This window comes from Asparagus officinalis, chromosome 3, assembly GCF_001876935.1.
Source record: "Asparagus officinalis chromosome 3, Aspof.V1, whole genome shotgun sequence".
Lineage (NCBI taxonomy): Eukaryota > Viridiplantae > Streptophyta > Magnoliopsida > Asparagales > Asparagaceae > Asparagus > Asparagus officinalis.
In genome coordinates, this window is record NC_033796.1 from 47,454,541 (window position 1) to 47,471,235 (window position 16,695).

Consider the following 16,695-nt stretch of genomic DNA (forward strand, 5'->3'; position numbering starts at 1 on the left):
CCCTCGGGTGAGAACTCGGTTCGAGTCACACAAGGGGTTTAGAGTTTCTAGTTATAGACTTAAAGGGTTTTTTAGTGTGTTTCCATTGAACACAAATCTCACACTTGGATGAGAGGTCAAAAGATGATTTAGGAATAAGATTCAAATTGATCATTTTCTGTAAAGTTTGAAAATTAACATGTCTAAGTCGTCCATGCCAGACATCACAAGATTCAATAATTTGTATAACAGAAGACTCAGAAATTTCATTAGAACTGGAATTAATTACATTGAGTTTGAAAAGGCCATTATAGATAAAACATTTTCCTATGAAAACATTACTCTTTGTAATCACAAATTTGTTGGATTCTTTTACAATCCTATAACCAGCTCTAAGAAGAAGAGATTCACTAATCAGATTGCGACGGAGAGAAGGAACATGATAAATGCCTTGCAGATGCAGAGCTTTCCCAGAAATCATAGTGAGCTCTATACGTCCACTTCCTATTATTGGTTTAGTGAAGTCATCTGCTAAGCTTATGCTTCCTCCACGTGATTCCTGATAATTTGAAAACCAAGAGTGATCATTACAGACGTGGATATTTGCTCCGGAGTCCAAATACCAATCAGTGGAAGAAGTTAGAGAATTTACAAGATGAGATGAGAAGGCTAACCTTAAGGAGGTTGGATTTTCTTTAATCATATTAACTTTATTGGATCTATTTCCTTTAGGAGCAGGTTTAGCCGGTTCCTTCTTCCGAAAGAAACAGTTATGAGCCATGTGGTTGGTTCTACCACAGACAAAGCAGAACTTTCCATCAGACTTATGGCTGGAAGAATTGGGATTTGATTTGAAGGATGATTTGTTGAAAGGTTATTGGTTTTTCTTGAATTTCTTCCCTTTGGGTTTGAAATTCCTAGATTTAGGCTTATCCTCTACCAAGTTTACTTTAGCTTTTAATTCATTCTTGGTTTTGGAATTTTGACTATACTGGTCTTCAATACGAATAAATTGAGGGCTTCAGTTAAGGTTAGATCTCCTTGCTTGTGTCGGAGAACTCCAGCAAATCTAGACCAGAAGGGAGGGAGTTTATCAATCAAACATAAAACTTTATAATCATCAGTAAAAGTGTTTCCTTTTGATTGGAGATGACGAAGGAAATCTAAGAATTCATGAATTTGTTCATTAATGGGCTCGTCATCAACCATCATGAACTTATTGAAGGAGGAGGATGTGAAACGCAGAATTCCGGCATCATCATAGCCATATTCTGCTTCAAGAGCATTCCATAGGTCTTTTTTACACTTTTGAACTCATAGTATATGTCATAAAGGTTGTCTGCAAGTGCACTAAGAATCCTATGAAAACAATGATAATTGATTTCTTCTGGTTTCATAGAGCTAGAAAAGGAGCTAGCACCAGAACCAGAAGTGGAAGGAGCAGACTGTTCAGGATCAGGAGTCAAAGGTTGAGAACCACTAGTAGAAGACTCAGAAGTGTCAATAGAAGATAAGAGACCTAAGGTAGTGAGCCAGTATCTCATCTGATCTGCCCACATTTTGTAGTTGACACCGGTGAACTTCTTAGGTTTGACACTTTTTGAATGATCAAGAATTTTCATAAGTCCAATTTGAGTTTACTAGTCTAGGTAGATGGAATCTGAATGGGTAAAGAATTTTGTCAATACTACTAGACTAGAAACTTAATTAAACCTGCTCTTATCCAAAAACTCTGAAAGTAAAAAGATTAAAGTTTTACCCGGGTAGTTTGGCCAGGTAAGGATAGTACTAGAGGTTGATCAAAGATCTATTAAGTACCTCGTTTCTTGCAGAGCGCTTTACGTAACCCTTAAACCTTGTCTTAGACATCAACTAATCCAAGAAAACTTAATCCGGTTCACTTAAAGATTTTTTGTTTCTGTACTATATATATAGATGAAAAAAGATAGATACAGAAATTGAGTACAGTAGCAGCAAAATAATTTATTATTATTATTTTAACTAATTTAGATGCAAAATTGGTTAACAAATTAAAAAAATAGTTAACTAATACAAATAAGCAATTACAATATATGAAGATTAAACCCGATGAACATTATTATTTTTTTTTGAATTTAAATAAACAACAAGAAATTTACTTTATCTTCTAGATTGCTGTAAAAACTAAAGACAATTATTATAAAACTGAAAATAAAAGAGTTAGAACACCAGACCTGAACGGGTGCAGTCGTGATTCACTGCCCGAGAAGATAGATGACCCGCCTTTCGCTCTGGCGTAATCGATCCTCTCTCCCTAGTGGTAAAAGCCCCCGGAAATGGCCGGCATCTGTACTCGAGCGCGAGTAGCAGAGCTTCTGCTCAGATGAAGATGGTTGCGCGAAAATGTAACTAAAAAGTAACCGAGGAATTTTTAGATGAAGAGAGGATGAGAGAGGGTTGACGTCTTCTTCTTGTTGCTGTGTATCTTCTCCGAATAAGCTTCAGCTCTATATATAGCCTCTCGAATTGATAACCGACGCTGATAGTCCGCACACGTTACACCTATATCCAGCTTCCGTTATACGTTTCCTTAACTCCCGCAACCGTTACAAGCTTGTGTAAAACGTGCAAAAAATAAAACTGGAGAGGCAAAAAACTCGTGTGAGTGCGGTGCGTCGTGGCGACTATTCACAAGGCAAAATTTCGTTTTCATGAACATTAACTCAAAGCCCATTAGAATGTGAACCATTATAAACTACTTGAACTTCTTCTCATTTTCCGATATGGGACTATTCACAAGGCAAAATTGCCTTTTCATGAACCAAAAAGTCTAACAATAACTTCATGTGAAATTAAAGGTTGCAAACTAATTAATGGACTCTACGAACGTAAGAAATTATTGATTTTTCTTTGGATAAAACCAAGTAGACTTTATTTAACTGAGTTCATATAGCTTGCAAACACATTTTTAGCGTGATGTGTTAATTTCTTGTTTGTGTGTGGATCGGTTGGTACGTGACCGAACCAACACCACAAGTAACGGATTCTATCTCTATATTATTTCATTTACAATAATGGAAAACAATAATAATATAAGATAAGATGGAATTTATAATACTAAGATATAATTTATAATACTTGCATTTCCAATGGCATCATTGATAGAATCGGAGCATAGAAATAATTTCCCAAGTATTTTTTCCACTTATTTAGGGAAGTGTATAGTAATGCAAATATCCACATGGATGAATTCTTTGGACATATCTTATTTTGGCAACATATAATATCCTAATATTAATTTATTATATCTACTTGTCATAACTTTTAAATAACAAATTCCACAGAATAAAATACTTTGTGTTATGATTCATCATTTTTTTTTGGGGGGGGATGGCATGAAAGAGAACACTAGTAAAAAATAAAGCATTGATAACAAGTGATCCATCACTAATATCTAGAAATCTATCACCAACCGTCATTAATGACGAATTTGTCCCCGTAATCAAAGCATCTGTCATCAATGCCTTGGAAGACCTATTATCAATGTGATTTTCTTTTTAAAGAGAAAAGAGCACTAGGTGCCCTACTCGAAATACCATTAGAGCATCTGCAACAGTCTTTATATCTCATGTCTTAAACTAAATATAAGTAGTATGAAGGGGAAAAGTTGTTCCAACAGGCTTCTTATGTTAGAGACTAAATATAGGGAATATGATTTGGTATTCTAAATCAAGGATAACAAAGTGACTCCCTATATTTAGTCTCAACATAGGGAGCATTATTGGAGCAACATTTTCCCCTTCATACTCCCTATATTTAGTATAGGACATGAGATAGAGAGCCATTTGGGAAGCATCGTTGGAGCAAGCATTGTTAGAGCACTTTAGAGCCATTTGGGAAGCATCGTTAGAGCAAGCATTGTTGGAGCACTTACTCCTTATTTGGCTCCCTATTTTCTAAGATAAAAGATTATTTTCTTCTCAAATATAGGAAAAATCTAAGATCACTTTTGAAGATGTTCTTAGAGACAAATTATAGCATAGAAGTGGCCTATTAAAGAGCACCAAGTTGTAAAAAATGTCCGTAACGAGAACTATTTTCTCCAATATTAATCCATGTGGATAAGGAGCGGACCAATATCATGATTCACCGCAGTCACATATAGCTAAAAGAGAGAACAGTCCAAACTAGTCATTTAAAAGATTATTAAACTTGCGAAATAAAAAATGTGAAATTTGTGTAAACAATTAGACTACAGAGTAGATAGAAAAATAGTTACAAGAAATCAAGTACAATTGGAAACAAGTATCGACCACATTGAATCATCATTGTTAATACTAAGTAAAATCTTCAATTTGCTCGCAATTGATAAACTTTTATTGCTAAGTTGCGTTTCTTTTGCAGATTATGTATGTATTAAAAAAAGAAATTATGCCTAAACGATTAATGAGATTATCACTCTTTCTCTTTATCTAGTCTTATATATACTTACCAGTAGACCTATTCGGAGAATAAAATATAAGATATATATACAAAATAATAGAGCAAACAATGACAAAAATCACCTTACTTTTTTTCGTTCTCTCTTTTGCTATTATTTTTGTTATCCAATTTGCTCAAGGAAATTCTGATTGCAAAGCTAATATTAAAGGTTTGCATCTTAATTGTAAGGATTTTGTTAAGATAAAAGGACCACAGATTGAACCATCGTCACAATGTTGCAATGCTATCAAACATGCAAATAATACGCGTGTTTGTAACTATGCCACACAGTGATTGAAAAGAAAATTAGTATGAAGAAGGTTGTTTATATGACTCCTAAATGCGGCAATCTCTTGAAGAACGGAACAAAGTGTGGAAGTACGTCTCTCTTCAAAATCTTAAGCATTAACTACTTAAAATAAATCAGCTTAATGCTATATGGAAAAATAATAAGTTAGCAGCTTAAAGATGATTATTAGCATTTATTTGTTTAGGATATGATACAACTTATATATCAAATTGCTTGCTAACTGTGTCAATCTAATGTCCATAATAATACCGTAGTTCTTATTAAATGAAAAAGTTTAAAGTTTAACTACCTAGCCAATGCATGACAGAGAGCAATTTTTGAATAGTTGTCAGAAAACATAATTCTTCGTAACTTTCTTCTAAATAGTCATAACATACCTAAGAGTTCTTCATAATGTTTTGTGATGTATTTATCACATGCTTATTGAGTTCTTCTTCAAAGTTATATGTTTTGAATTGATTTCAGGTTATACTGTTCCGCAAGCTTAATACATGGAAGAGAGGTCAAGGCTACAGGAGCTGGATTTACATAATAATTATTTGATGTCAGTTAGGATGGCATTATGTCCAAGTGATGCAAAAGTTATGTTATTACACTATAAACAATGTTTTTACTTTTTAACTTCTCGTCGATGTACTTTTTAATTTTCTATAGTATATAGTAAAATAACTTTTTAATATGTTATTACCCAATTCACTAGTCCATTAAGTGTTGAAAACGGCGGAAGAATTGAGGAAAATGTGAAAAATCAGCATATACAGTTTGGTTGCAGGTCGGTTTGACCGAACGACATAGGCCAGTCGATCGATTTTCGTGCACAATACAAGGTCTGAAACCCTGTTCGGGTCGATCGATCGGCCACGTTCGTGCGAGCGACCGAAAGTGTGCTGTTTACAGTGCTGAAATTTGTGTTTCTGGCCAGTCGACGCGGGCATGTATCCGGTCGACCGGAAAGCGGGTAATTGGGCCAGTTCGGTTTTCCCAGTTGGTTTTAGTTTGTGTTTTGATATAAATTGAAATACGATTTTAGGGTTTCTTAATCAGAGAAAGGAGAGGCTTTTGAGCACTTTGAGAGGGAGATATTGTGAGAGAGTTGAGAGCTTTAGTTAGTATTATATTTGAGTGATTTTGTGAGTTGTAACCCGTTGTATTTCTCCTCCATATAGTAAAATCTTCTCATCCTCTCCCCGTGGACGTGGGCAATTGCCAAACCACGTAAATCTTTATATTTGGTTTGATTTGTGTCGTATTTGTGGATTGCACTCGTGATTCTGTCGTGTCTTATCGACTCGTTTGGTTGTCGAGCACGCTTCCGCAAGGCGCACAACAATTGGTATCAGATCTCTAGGATTTGAGATCTAGGGTTTTGGCATTGGGTGAAGGACGATTCATTGTGAAAGCTTGGTTCTTAGAGTTCTAGGCTTCGCTGGAGATAGCATTGTGGAGTTACCGTTAGAGATCTCGCTTTCCTTGTGTGGTTAGGAGATCATGTTGGAATCCTGTCTAGGGTTCAGTTAGATTATTTCTCAATTTCTATCAAAGATTGAATCTTTCTTTACAATATGGAGTGGTTTGCAATGGGAGAAGAAGTTAGTGAAAGCGGCAAGACAAAGATGAGTACAGTTTAGGTTGGATTTCAAAACACTAACATTAGTGTGGTGAAGTATGAAGGCCAAATCGATTTTGGTTTATGGATGAGCGACGTACAAGACGCTCTCAATGCTCAAAATTTGGAAGAGACCATCATGATCCATGAGAGGCCATCGAAATATGATGAGGCGATATGGGACAAGATGAATAGGAACACTTGTGGAGTGATCAGGTCATATTTGGAACAAAAGCTAAAATACGATGTGATTGAGGTAACGTCTGCAATGAAGATGTGGAGATTCTTAATAATAAGTATCTTATGAAGAGTGTTGAGAATCGGTTACACTTGCTGCGGAAATTATTCATATTCCAGATGTCCAGGGGCACCTCACTAGTGGCTCATGTGAAGAACTATACAAAGTTGTTGTCGGACTTGGCGAACATGGATGAGAAGATAACGAATGAGTACAAGGCGATTATCTTGTTAGGCTACTTACCCAATGAGGAGTATGATACCTTCATGCTCACTTTGTTAAACGGGGGATCTTTCATCACCTACAGTGAAGCGACTAACGCATTGACGAACCACAATTTGGGGAGGAAGGACAAAGAGAATTTCTGTGCTAGCACTTCAAGAGAGGCCTTATCGACGAGAGGTAGAAGTCCATATCTGAGAGGTGGTAATAGGAACAAGTCAAAGTAAAGGGGCCACCACCAGTTAGCGAAGAACTAATGTGCGTTCTGCAAGGAACAAGGACATTGGAAGAGAGATTGCCCGAAGCTCAAGAAGAAGGAGAATAGCAAGAAGAAAGGCCCGAAGCTCTTAATGAGTGTGAACATCACGAGAGGTGATGATTCCGATGATTCATACTTTTCTCAATTGATTACTTCAAAGGTGAACCATGTGGATGCATCTGATTTGATGCTTGATTCTGGTGCTACTTATCATGTGACTCCCCGAAGAGATTGGTTTGCAATCGTTCCGAGAAAACTGGGGGGGGTTATGATAGTTATAAGAAATGATAAATCCTGTGATATTTGTGGGAAAGGTACCACCAGGATTCGGATGCACAATGGAGTAGTTCGTGAATTGAATGAAGTGAGAATTGTTCCTCAGTTGAAGAAGAATCTTATTTCAGCTAGAGCTTTGGAGGCGAAGGGATTCAATGTGAACTTTGAGAACGATGTAGTGAAGGTTACTAAGGGATCTTTGGTGGTGATGAAGAGAGTCCCTAGTAGAAATTTGTATTATTTAAATGGGAGCAGCGAGATTGTCCAGGTAGCTTCAGCTATTTTAGAGGTGGATGCAAGCAGGCTTTGGCACTATAGATTGGGGCACACAGGTAAAAATTCACTACAAGTTTTGTGCAAGTAGGGACTATTGAAGGGAGCCAAGAGTGAGAAAGTTAAGTTCTGTGAGCATTATGTTCTTGACAAGAAAACGAATGTGAAGTTCGGGACAGCCATCCATAGGACGAGGGGTGTTCACGTCGGTAATCGGTTTCACTAATTTTGAATCCATTACAACTTCAGGCGTTATAATGATTCAAAATAAAAGAAAAATTAAGTCTTTTTATAAGACTTCCCTTACAATAAAAAGAAAAAGAAAGATTTCCTCAGAACACACGTAGAGATCGTTTATCGGTCTTCTGCTTGCGCGGGATCTTTGTCGGTGTCGGGGTTTATCCGTGGACCACTAAATGATCAGATCCAAAGAACGATTTCGTTGCCTCGTAAAGGAGACAAGAAACTAAAGTGAATATCTCAACAAGGTGAGATACCCACTCTTCTCGAGAATCACAGCAAGGTGCGATTTCAAGGGAAGTGGATGAACCGGATGCAGATCTCTCGAACTATTCCTCTTTATGCTGAATAAGTCACCGAGATCTCCTTCTCCTCTCTAAAATTTGTACTCCTTCACTCTCCCAACCGATAGGGCTTCGCCAAGGCTCGAAAATTCCGGATCTGTGAAAATAAAGGCCCTAGGGCCATATTTATAGGCTTTAGAAGCCCTGTTTTCGGATAAGAACGAACGATTTAATCTTATCCTTAGTTGTAACCACTTAACCACGTTTATAGATAACCTCAAATCAGTAAGGGAGGCTCTGTATAGTCTGAGTTAGTTCTGGACAGTCCGCGATGATTCTGGACAGTCCGGGGCAGTTCTGGACAATCTGGAGTAGTTCTGGACAATCTGGAGCAGTTTTGGATAGTTCGGAGTAGTTTTGGACAGTCTGCGGTGATTCTAGACAGCCCATGGTGATTTTGGATAGTCCGGGGTAGTTCTGAACAGTCTGCGATGATTCTGGACAGTTCGGGGTAGTTCTGGACAGTTCGGAGCAGTTTTGGACAGTCCATAGCAATTCTAGACAGTCCAGAGTAGTTCTGGATAATCTGGAGTAGTTCTGGATAGTATGGAGTAGTTTTGGATAGTCCGCGATGATTCTAGATAGTCCAGGACAGTTCTGGACAGTTTGCGGTGGTTCTGGACAGTCCGAGGCAGTTCTGGACAATCTGGAGCAGTTCTGGACAGTCCATAGTAGTTCTGGATAGTCCGGAGTAGTTCTGGATAGTTCGCAGTAGTTCTGGATAGCCCAGAATAGTTCTGGACAGTCCGTGGTGATTCTGGACAGTCCGGTCCTGGACCGTCTCGGCCAAGGTCGAGACGTCGTTTTCCGTTTTTTGACTGTTTTCGCCGTAATTCCTCAGTCCGATCTCGAAATGACGCGATTCAAAATGTGTCGGAAAGCCGAATAAAAGATCTACAACCTTCCATGGGTGAATCATATGTGGATCGGACGAGACATGAGTGGTGCTTCGCCTTTCGTGAGTGAAATGTAATTCTCGATTGGACCGTTTTTTCGCTATTCTGTCATCCCTTTATCTCGTACGCTTTGTCGACTTGCTTCATTCACTTGTCGACATTAGATAATCTTCTTTGACTCAGATAATGACGTTCATCATTTTCTCTTCGTCTCGAGCTGCGTGTGGGAATCTATAGGTAATTTTTGACGCCTACAGATACCCCCTCCAAAGTATTTCAGTCTTGTTTCTTTTATAGAAGAGCCTAGAATACTTTGGATATGATAAGCCCAACCTTCAGTTGGTGTAAAAGGACCTGCAATTGGCTTTAGTTCTTGACTTCTTCGATTTTTAGTCTATTCAGTATTTTATCGAATAGTTAAAATTCTTTCGGCGCTGCGTTTATCGTCTGACCATTGTCAAAGTCTCGAATTGAAACCTATGTGTTGATCTCTGATTTTAGCTCGTGTCGTTGAGTCAACATTGAATTGATTATCTTCGTCGGATGTTCGTATTTGAATAACGATTAACTCCCTGGGATCATCTTTTGTTCTGGAGTTGATCTGAGCCTTGTTTGGCGAGATTTGACGACACATTAACCTTCATCGCAACGCGTTGACCGATGTTGACTTTTATCATGACACATTGACCAATGTTGACTTTCATCGTAATGCGTTGACCGATGTTGATTTTCATCGCAACGCGCTGACCGACATTGATTTTTATCACAACGCGCTGACCGGCGTTGACTTAAGACTACGCGTTGACCAAAAGTTACATGTTGACCGGTGTTGACCAAAGGCTGTACTTTGACCAGTGTTGACCATCATCGCAACGCGCTGATCGGCGTTGATTTTCATTGCAACACGCTGATCGGGGTTGACTTAAGACTATGCGTTGACCGACGTTGACCAAAAGCTATGCGTTGACCGGCGTAAACACAGTTTATACTCATACGTTAACTGGAGTCTATACAGTTTAGGCTCTTAAGGCGTTGGAGCGAGGACCAGTTTATACTCGTATACTACTGGGAGTTTCGGGAATCAATTTAATCTCGTGTACCCATTGGAGGTTCAAGGAGATGCAGTTTGTACTCATATACTCATCGGAGTATAAACTAGGGCCTCGAATACACCGCAATGGCCAATAACTAGCAAATATGGACCAAGTACAGCATTTGAAATGCGTAGAATCCTATTTTGGACTCAGGACAGAATTTTGATCTCGGGACAGAATTTTGATCTCGGGACATAATCTTGAACTCAGGAAAAAATTCTGATCTCAGGACGGAATCTTGAACCCAGAACAGAATTCTGAACTCAGGACATGATTTTGATCTCAAGACAAAATTTTAATCTCGGGACAATCTCGGTTTGGTAAGAGAGAGAGAGAGAGAGAGAGAGAGAGAGAGAGAGAGAGAGTTCATGAGAGTGAGGAGAGAAAAATAGAGGAGAGAGAGAAAGGGGTCGGTTACATGATCAAGGGAAGAGAAAGAGGTAGGTGTACTTCTTTTGTCCAAGGGACTTGTGTAGGCCGGCCCTAGGGTTTTAGGAAGAAGTTTTCTTTTGTACTTGAAAGAGGAACCCTTTGTTGTCCAAGGGTTTTTTCAACCCCCCCCCCCCCAACCGTGAGTCTTCTTCCCCTCCTTTTTCTTTCTTTCTCAAACTCTCTTTCTCTTCAAACTCTTTCTTTTAGAACTCCTCCAAACCCATAACTCCCCTCAATTAGAATCCTTAAACCCCTCAAACTCTTGTTATTAAAACCTCCATAAACAAAATTCGGAAAATATCTCCTTCTCACCCCCTTGGCTGAAATCCCTCTCCAAGCTCTTGGGGTCTTTGCATTGAGTTCTTCTTCCTCAAGTTTGAGTTGCCAAGCTCTTGATTTGGGTACGTTTCTTTCACCACTTGTATATTTGTTTGGTTTTGATTCATGAACTTGTAGGCCAAGATTAGGGCTTTTTATCTCATGAATTGGTAAAATTGAAACTTGAAAGTTGTTTCATGATCATGGCCAAAATTTTGGAGGACTTTTTGTCATGAATATGAAGTTTGAAATTTGTGTTTGAGGAGCTTGAGAATATGGAATTTTGAGGGACTTTGTTGCATAATGAGGCTGAAATTTTGGGGGGTGTTAAATGCAAAAGAAACCAAAATTTTTGGGGATTAAATGCAAAAAAACAGGGGCTGAAATTTTAGGGGCTTGGATTGCATACCCATGGCCGGAATTTTGGAGGAGTGGATGTGGGTTTATGGCCGAAATTTTGGAGGGGGTCGTATGCAAAATTGGCCAAACTTTCTCGAGGGGGTTATGTGTAAAAGGGGCTGAAAATATTTGGGGGGCTTATTGCAAAGTGGCCAAAAATCTTAGGAGGGTTTGTGTGCAAAGGTAGGCCAAATTCTTGAAAGGGCTTACTTGCAAAAAGTGGCCGAGTTTTGGGGGTGTTCATGGCTAACATTGAGCCTTGAACATGAGCGGTATTTTGGGTATTTTACCCAAAAATGATCATGAGGGTCTTGAACGCAATTTGAACACGTTGTTGGCATGTATGGATCCTGTAGGTTTAATTAGGCTTTAACCGTAAAATCCTATTTTATTTGTAGGATTTTTAGTTAAAGTTCATAATTTACCTTTTTTAATTTCGGGTTCTTGAATTTGAGATTGTACCTGATTCGTTAATTTTCATTGCAGGTTAGCCTTGCCTTCACGACGATCGCGCTTCCATAGGAGTCGCTCCATTTCTCAACATGATGAGAAGGAGGCTCCTGTAGTTTCTTCACATGGGGGTGAGCCTTCATAACTTTTAGTATTTTGTGTATTGCACCCTCGTTTGTCTCCTTGGCGAGTCAATCGGGAAGAGCAGATATCCTCCTTCGTGGGGATTGAAGCTTCGAGAGACGTGTGTTGCTTGGCCAATACATGTTTCCAGGCATATGGGATGATTTCAGGTTATGTTGTATCCTCGTTTGTCTCCTTGGCGAGTCAATCGGGAAGAGCTGATATCCTCCTTTGTGGGGATTGAAGCTTTGAGAGGTGTGTGTTGCTTGGTCAATACACTTTTCCAGGTATATGGAACAATTTTAGATTATGTTGTATCCTTGTTTGTCTCCTTGGTGAGTCAATCGGGAAGAGATGATATCCTCCTTCGCGGGGATTGAAGCTTCGAGAGGCGTGTATTGCTTGGCTAACACACGTTTTCAGGCATATGGGGCGATTTAATGTTGTATTGTACCTTGTAGGACGGGGTATATTGTCACGTTACTTGCGTGACAATATACATTGTCCCTCTTGTGTAAAACGGATGAAATCGTCTCACCGATATGACTGAACAGTGATCCTATCTCGCCAATTTGCCAGGTGAGTTTCACTCCTCGTTTTATCTTAGAAATAATCTTTCTGGTTGTGTGTTATTTGTTTCAGTTGAGTTCCCGCCGGGTAGCTTCCCACTTCACACGATGAGTGGTTGTAGCCAAGAGACTTTCACCACTAATGTTGATAAGCTGTATATTGGTTCGACTTCTCAGGGGAACTCTTGCGAGAGGAAGATAGTGAGACCTGCAATCAACATAATATCTGACAATGAGGAGAGAGAAAAGCTCGTTGCTATAATTTTGCCTGACTAGGAATCTGCTTTCCCGGTATCTGGATTCGTGCAGGGTCTCCTCCAAAAATTTGAGAAATCTATGTAACAAATAGCCTCCGCCATTAGTTTTGGGCGGGGAAAATTTTATGATTTGCTCTCCTTCGTAGCGGATAGTCTTAAGGATATTCAGTGTGTGGGCGGTATCTAGCTGGCTAGGCGATGCAAGCAAAAGCTTACTCGCTTAGAGGAACTTATGTATCACTTGCAAGAGCTGGTATACTCCGATCCACGCGATGAAGCCACGCCACTCATGATTGATGCTTAGATTCAGAGGATGCACGAGCGTAAAGCCCGAGTGAAACGCATATCGAAGCAAGAAGTTATCTTCGTGAATTTGTATGAGCGGAAACATCATCTGCAAACTAAGATAGATGTTTATAACAACATTGCTGATCGTACGGGGGTCAGGACCGCCCAAGGGGAGAGGACCCTAAAGGATTTTGAGCTCGAGAGTACCAGATTTCAAAGTGCTTATAGAGGAGAGTTGGAAGCTCTCCATGCACTACGTCGAGAAGACACAGCCGCCGACACTACCGCCGTTCTTGCTGATGCCAAACTCCAGATGGAAGAGGAAGAGAAAGTTCCAGTGGAACAGGCAAAGAAGCTGGCCGTTGTCAAGGCTAAAATTGCCTCTTTTAGATTGTTAGATCTGATTTGAGATATCTTCTTATATCTCCATTTGGCCTGACTTTATTAATAAAATAAAGTCTTTTACTTAGCGCACTCTTCTCTTTATTATGACTATTATCCAATCTAGGATGAATAACCACAATACTTATAGGATTTTTGGTAAATACTCAGTCATCAACGAATTTGACATGCCTTTGCCGATTACCGTTTGAATCGAGCTAGCATACAGATTGTTTAAGTCCGCTCTGCATGTGACGTTATGCCAAAAGAATGAATTCTTTTAGACTTAGCGCTATGATTTTGAGTACATAGACTTAATCATTCCTTGCTAGATGCTCATAGGATTTTTGGCAAATCCTCAGCCATCAATGGGTTGATGTACCTTTATCGATTACTATTTGAATCGGGCTAGCATATGAATTATTGGAACCCGTTTCACACGTAACGTTGTGCTAAAAGAATGAATTTTTTTAGACTTAGTGCTATGATTTTGAATACATAGACTTCGTCGCTTTCATGGGAACAAACCACCCGGCAACGCGTTTTAGGCGTAGACTTATCTCTGTTTAGGAGTCGAGATAAATTCCCCTAGACATGAATCCTAGTGTCTTTTTTACGGTGAAAGATTAACCGGTAACACGTGTTAGGTGTTGACTTATTCCTACTTAGGATTCAGGATAAAATTCCCTATGCGTGTAAGGTATGTGTTTGTTGGAAATTTGTAGTAAAAAGACAATGAAAGAAAATTTGACTTGTATTCCCTCAAAATCAATTACAATTTGGATTCCGATTACAAAAGAGAGGAGAATGAATTTGATTCTCCCCTTTGTTTAAAACTGGGTTCTTCTTGGTAGCGGTGGAGTGCCTCCTTCGATTGATCGCGTCGAACTTGCTCTCCGTTGACGATCCGACCGTCCTATCTCACGAAACCGATTGAATTGCTTGATGAATTCGGTTTAGAACTCTTGACGAGTATAAAGAACTCAGAACGAGTTGAAAACTCTGACAAGAGTTGTTGAAAACCGAATGTCTGGTTTGATGTGATTAAGTTGGGTTGCAAGCTTAATCACGAACTCCTAAATGAGTTTCAGAAATAAACTCAGAGCGAGTTAAAACTCTGTGAAAGAGTTGTTGGAACCGAAAATTCGGTTAATTGCGCGCCAAGTGTATTATGACGTTGACGAAAGGATCCTTTGGGATTTGATTAACTGATCGTTGATCAGTTCCTTGATCTTCAAAAGATCTCCTTCGTGTTGTTGAACTGCTGAGCTTTGTTGACCTTGAGCGGTTTTGATGCCAGCTCCCCTCAACCCTATGCGGTTTTTCCTGCTAAAAACCGATCAACCTTCTTGGTGGTTTGATCTCTCCCAAAAACTCTAGCCCCGTAGGATGTTGAAGAGAACTTGTTTGAACAAGTTTGAAACTCTAGCCGAGTTAAGAAACTCTTTGGAAGAGTTGAAAAGAACTTGGTAAACAAGTTTTAAAACTCTGATCGAGTTAGGGGAACTCTAAAAAGAGTTGATGATAATAAAGAAAGTTTAATCATTTCAAAACAGTAGCTGATCTCTTTCTCTCTTCGGCCGATCTCAAAAAAGCTCCGCCAGTCCTTTATAGGTTCGGTAAAACCTATATATCTCCAAATCTAACCGATAGAAACTAATTTCCACCGTTCAGAATTAGGAAAGACAAGTGTAGAAGCTACCCTCCAAATTTCACGTCGATCGGACCACGGATGAGGGTCAGATCGTCACGCCGATCACAACTGCACAAATCTGACTTTTCTCTGCACTCCTAGAACGACCCGCTTCGGTAAAACCTTCATATATCCAAATCTAACCGATAAACAGCAATCTCCACCGTTCAGAATTAGGAAAGACGAGTGTAGAAGCTACCTTCCAAATTTCACATCGATCGGACCACGGATGAGGGTCCGATCGTCACGCCGATCACAACTGCGCAAATCTGACTTTTCTTCTCCTCTCTTGTTCTCTCTTTCTTTTAATTTCGTCTAGCCCTCTACCACCAGCCCTATTTTGCTGTGAAAACCACCTATTTGTAGGAGTTTAAGGGGTATAACTACCCCCCTTAATTAGCTCCATAATGGAGGTTAGTTGCCCTATTAAGTAGAGGACCTTTTCAAGGATTTGAAATGGTCAAACGCGACCTTCGCGTTGAAGAGATTGTCAATTGTAATCTTTTTTTTATTTTTGAACTTTTGTGAGGATCGTCAGATTGTCATCCTTACATTTAGCTCTTGATAATATGAGAGTCGTCAATTTGTAACTCCCGATGTTGATTGTGAAGGCTGTTGAATTAGAGCTTTCATCAGTTGTTGTAAAGGTCGTCAGATTGTAACCTTCATCAGTCTACGTGAAAGTCTTCAAATTGTAACCTTCTGAAAGTCGTCAGATTGTAACTTCTATCATCGGTGTTTTGATGGGGATCAGCTATCTATTGTGATTTTTTGACAGCCTACAGTATGGATTTTGATTGTGTGGAAAGATTATGTCTTCTCTTGGGGCAAAGATGAACCCAAAGCTAGAGAGGAAGAATTTTATATTCTATCTCCATGTCTTCTTTTAGGGTAAAGACGAACTCGGTACCGGAGAGGAAGAATTTTATATTCTATCTCCTTCTGAAAGAGAAACTCAAAGTGGAATCTCCACTCTGAGAATCAGCATGATTTAGACAATCTAACTGTTTAAAGGTTTGATTTTCAAATCTGAAGGGGGATTTCTCGTTTATCGAGATGAAATTCCAACATTGGTCCTATCTATTTAAAGGTTTGACCAGAGAGGAGATTGAGACGATCCTAACTGTTTAAAGATTTGACTAGAGGGGAGATTGAGACGAACCGAACTGTTTAAAGGTTTGATCGCTCGATATGGGTGGAGGTCTTTTGTTTATCAAAAGGGAACTCCGATTTTGGTCCTAACTGTTTAAAGTTTGATCAAGATGGGATTAGAATGACCCTAACTATTTAAAGGTTTGATTGTTCAATTTATGGACCTCTCGTTCATGGAAGGAATTGAGAGAGGATTTTGGTTGTGGTCCTAATTGTTTAAATGTTTGACCAAGATGGGAGTGAGGTGGTACAAATAACAGTGGCAATATCGATTTGCACAAATCACTGTGTTAATACAGTAGGAGCTTCTGGTGTCAAGTTGCAAGGACTTTAACACAAGGGGCTTTGAAACTTTTAATACTGTGTCCGGACTCTAACAATGGAAATGTTGAGTATACAGACACAGCGAGAGTTTGAGTGGATCAAACTAGAAAT

The 16,695-nt window shown here is 39.2% G+C and overlaps 1 long non-coding RNA gene across 1 annotated transcript; it reads left to right on the top strand.

The window, feature by feature from the left end:
- LOC109832269 lies at positions 10,810 to 13,356 on the top strand. Its single transcript, XR_002244675.1, has 3 exons — positions 10,810 to 11,031; positions 11,834 to 11,928; positions 12,563 to 13,356. It is a non-coding gene; the product is annotated as an uncharacterized LOC109832269 (long non-coding RNA).